This window comes from Arachis duranensis, chromosome 5 (assembly GCF_000817695.3).
Source record: "Arachis duranensis cultivar V14167 chromosome 5, aradu.V14167.gnm2.J7QH, whole genome shotgun sequence".
In the NCBI taxonomy this organism is placed as follows: domain Eukaryota; kingdom Viridiplantae; phylum Streptophyta; class Magnoliopsida; order Fabales; family Fabaceae; genus Arachis; species Arachis duranensis.
In genome coordinates this window covers 106062131-106067521 of record NC_029776.3, presented here as the reverse complement: position 1 = coordinate 106067521, position 5391 = coordinate 106062131, and positions in this window count along the sequence as shown.

Sequence of the window (5391 nt, the reverse complement as noted above, 5' to 3'; positions counted from 1 at the left end):
AACTAATGAATTCCATGACGATTTTAGAATGAAATGCTTTTAGCCACGCAATTCATGTGTCTTCACTTGAAAATATAAACTAATAATATCTGGGTTGATTCCTTTGATTATGGTCTTACTAGTTTATTTTAGTTGAATCTTACCATAGCCATTAAAATAAGATAAAAGTTTTTAAAGGCATCCAGTAGGTTTGTTGGATATAATGTACTCCTATATATGCAATGCGCATATTAAAGTCCAATCATGCTACATGTGTATGTGTATAAAAAAATTAACTATTAAATTAGTTATTTATATAAAATATATATTAAAAATATCTGAAATAACACATATATATATATAATAAATATATAATAATTGATTTAATAATTAATTTGTAATATATAGATAACACTTTTTATTAAAGGTTTAATTATTCTGTTAGTCTCTATAGTTTTGCGAAATTTTTAATTAGGTTTCTATACTTTTTTTCCTTTTAATTGAATCATTGCATCAAAAAAATTTTTAATTGGGTCCTTACACTTTTTTTTTATTTAGGTCATTATATCAATTTTTTTTTTAGTTGATCCCTATAAAATTAAGCCAATTACTACTAAGAATGACTTAATTGAAAAAAAAATTAGTGTAGGAACTCAATTAAAAAAAAAGTATAAAAATCTAATTGAAAATTTTATAAAACTATAAAGACCAACAGAATAATTAAACGTTGTTTTATATAAAACAATAATAGAAAAGTAGGAGACTTGGCTAATCGGCTACAAGGATGATGACTTATTAGTGATAACACGGGAATTACGCAAGCCATAACTCAAGCTTTAATATAATTGATAATTTTAATAAGCTATTCTATCAAAGGCCATAAATAACCAAATAATTACACCATATTATAAATTATATTAGTAGCTTAAATTCAGGAAAATTCCATCTTCTAAACGGCTTGTTTTCTTTTCTAGGACAACCTATTTTTTATTTTTCTTTTTTTCTTTATTTCAATATTCATAGATTATACATTTGTAATATTTATTAATTAACTTGAATGTTAGAGCGTATATATATCTTATTTATTTTTAGTTTAAAAAAGAATTCTAACAACAACTCTCCGATCAAATTGTATAGTTTAAAATAGAGATAATACTCAATTTGATCCTTAAACTTACATGCGAGTCTCAATTTAATTTTCGAAGTTTCAATTGATTTTATTTAGTCCCTAAAGTTTATAAATGTGCCTCGTATTAGTCCCTGAGATGATTTTTAGTATAAAACATTAATGAGGCACTATTATAGAATATTAGATGTCACGTTAAAACTTGTAAAATGATACAATTTTGGTTTTAGTATTTAAATAGTTCAAAAATGGCATCATATTACTTATTTTGTTAGGTAAAAGTTTAATAAACACCATTTACGATGTTTTTGGATTATTTGAGTGTCAAAACTAAAACGACATCATTTTATAAAGTTTAGTGTCACATTCAGTTGTTCACGATAGTATTCCATTAACATTTGTACCTTAAAAAATGTTTCAAGGACTAACATGAGTTATGTTCACAAAATTTAGGGATTAAATAAAGACAATTAAAATCTCAAGGACTAAATTGAGACTCACATGTAAGTTTAGGAACTAAATTAAATATTATCTCTTCAAAATTTCCAGTATTTCTAACCCCACGGATAACTCTATTGCAAAAACTTTAGACAATGAATCACACATTTTTAATGAAGAGTTATGTTACGTATATATTAAAATCAGTTATCAAAGTCAGTCATCAATATAAAATGCATGGTAGAATATAAATATATATTAAAAATAAATTAAATTATATGTATATTTATATACAAATATATTAATGACTAATTTTAATAACTAATTTTTGTGTATAAATAAATTTTTGTTCAATGAATTATATAAGCTGGTTTACTGTTTCTAATCCAACACAATTAATAATGGCAATATATATTAAAGTTGTGCAAATAAATTTATCTACTTGTTGACAATTACAAAAGCTGTTCCTTTACTATTTTGGAATTTGAAAATAACGGGGTTGCAACTTGCAATGCGCTCTGACATAGCAATTGCTGATGCCACCGATGAAATATATATATTTTGATGCACTCGTAGGTAAAATATTTGATATTTACACTATTAAAAAAAAATAATTATTTTTATTAATATTTTTTTTGTAATTTAAAAAAAATAAATAACAACTAAAAAAAATAAACAAGAAACTGCTTAAGAAATACAGTTTTGCTGAATACTATTTTTAAACTCCTTTCATGGCAACGGAAGCTCCACTTGGGGAGAAAGGATCCTCATTGCCGTTTTTGCCATGATATCTGTTATTGTATTTGCATCTCTCAAGATCAACCGAAGATCAGCACGCCATTTTCAAGACATGATATCTCGAATTTTTAACACCAAATAATCAATAAACCCAGAGCAATCCTGTAAACTATTGACAATAGTAAAAGTCTCTACACAGTCAGCTTCACATATAATGTCTCTTTGTCCCAAGTCCCATACTAAAAGAAAGCCTCTCCAAATAGCAAACAACTCTCATTGCAAAATGCTACGACTCTCAGTTGTTTCCAGACAGCCTCGTTGCCACATTTCCTTCCAATCTCTGCTAACACAAGCAAAACTAACTCGAGCACCATTGCCAGGATAGCTAGCATCACAATTAATCTTAAAGGTACCCATTGAGGGGGAATCCAAGAGCCACTAATGGTGGAGGGGATAGACAGGCGTTGCAACTCAAAAATATTTCGAAGCTCCTTTTCCAAGGACAAAGCTGTACCAATTACCTTGTCTGTGGTCCAATGCTCATGAGGATGAAAGATCTCGTTATTCCTCGAATGCCAAATCTACCAGAGACCAGAAAAGAATCTAAAGGGGCCCTGTTTGCTGTTATGTAAGAACCAACTCATCAAATCCACTGGTTGATCGGAGATTCCTAAAGCTTGCCAAACTAGTTGGACTTTTAGACAATCCCGAATACAATGTAAAACCGATTCCTGACCTGAGAAACATCGTGGACAGCTATTCGTGTGCGAAATGCCCCTCATAAAATGAAATGCAGCAGTAGGAAGAGTCTCCCAAAGACATAGCCAGGTCAAAAATTTGTGCTTTTCCGGAACATGTTGACACCAAAGCCAAAGCCAATTACCCCTATCCTCCCAACTAAATATCTTTTTACTGAGCCACAAATAACCACTACGAGCATCATAAACCTTTGAAACCGCACCAGTCCAACACCAACCGACCTCTGAACCAGCTTGAACATCCGGGTTGTAAGAGTTAATGTTTCTCTGCAGAGAGTGATTCAGAGGAAAATAGATATTCTCAAGGTTCTACTGTCCAGATAACCAAAGGTCCAAGATCATGAGATTCGAATAAGAAATGTGAACATAATCCATCTCTTGACAGTCGCCCCTCTCTTCTCATTTTTGAAAACCAAAAGTTCTGTTCCAAATCCCAATACACCAAATAAAACCTTCCTTCAGGATATCCCAGGCTCGACATATACTCTTCCAAACATAAGATTCCCTTCCTCGAGACCGACTGAAACAATCATCCTTAGAAGAATGGTATTTCTCCGTCAACAGTTGAACACATAGCTTGTCCGGATGGTGAAAAAGTTGCCAAACTAACTTTCCAAGAAGAGCAATATTAGCACAAAAAGGGTCTCTAATTTCCAGACCTCCAAACTTCTTAAGGGTGACCAACACTTTCCAGTTAACTAGATTCAGGCCTCTACTATCAACTTGACCCTTCCATAGAAAGTTTCGCATAATGGATTATATCTTATTAGTTACCCCTTTAGGGAAGAGAGATACTTGCATGCGGTAAGTAGGAATAGCAGTCACTACCGAGTTGAGCAAATAGAGTCTTCCTGCCTTATTAAGCAATCTCCCTTTCCAGCTGGCTAGCCTTCCCTGAATCTTGTCCAGAACATCGTTGAAAGTTGCGCGTGTCACCCTAGAGTGACTAAGGTTCACCCCTAAATACTTGCCCAAGTTCTGGACAAATCTGATGGAGGACACTCTGGTGAAAATCTCTTTTCTTGTCGCTAAAACATTCCTGGAGCATAGCGCTTTAGATTTCTCCACATTAACCTTCATCCCAGAGGCTCTGCAGAAATTTTCCAAAGCTACAATTACAGTTTGAACTTGCTGTTTTTCGGCTTTACAGAAAAGAAGCAAATCATCGGCAAACATCAAATGAGAAATTTTTGTACCCCCTTTAGAAACCGCAACTGGCTTCCACAAGCCCTTATCAACTTGCTGATTAATAGAATAGGACAATCTCTCTATACACAACACAAACAGATACAGTGATATAGGATCTCCTTGCCTAAGACCCCTGCTCGGAGTGAAGCTATTTAATCTATCCCCATTCCAGATGATAGATAGTGAGGAAGCAGTGACACAACGCATAATTAGATTGACTGTCAGAGGAAGAAAGCCAAAACTCACAAGGGTTTGTTTCAAAAATTCCCAGTCCACTCTATCATACGCTTTCTTCATATCAATCTTAAAGGCCAAGGTGCCTTTCTTTGACTTTGTTTTCTTCATGAAATGGAGAACCTCTTGTGCTACAATGATGTTGTCTGGGGTTCCTCTTCCCGGGATAAACTCTCCTTGAAGGGGCCCAACAATCTCTTTGAGATGGGGACGAAGTCTATTGACCAGGACCTTCGTTATAACTTTGCAAACCACATTACAGAGACTAATAGGTCGAAAATTCTTCATGGAAATTGGGTTTTCTACTTTCGGAATAAGAACCACAAGAGTTTCCATCATCCTTGGATCTATATCCAAACCAGAGAATGCATGACGAACCATAGTCAAAACATCAAAACCAACAATCTCCCAGTATTCTTTAAAGAAGAAAGTCTGAAACCCATCAGGGCCCAGCGCCTTAAAAGAATGCATACTGAAAACAGCCGACTTAACTTCTTCCAGAGTAACTGGCGCTGTGATGAGCGGATAATTTGTACGCTTTTTGGCATTGTTTTTAGTATGTTTTTAGTATGATCTAGTTAGTTTTTAGTATATTTTTATTAGTTTTTAGTTAAAATTCACTTTTCTGGACTTTACTATGAGTTTGTGTGTTTTTCTGTGATTTCAGGTATTTTCTGGCTGAAATTGAGGGACCTGAGCAAAAATCTGATTCAGAGACTAAAAAGGACTGCAGATGCTGTTGGATTCTGACCTCCCTGCACTCGAAGTGGATTTTCTGGAGCTACAGAAGCCCAATTGGCCCGCTCTCAACGGCATTGGAAAGTAGACATCCTGGGCTTTCCAGCAATATATGATAGTCCATACTTTGCCCAAGATTTGATGGCCCAAACCGGCGTTCAAAACACCCTCAGAATTCCCAGCGTTAAACGC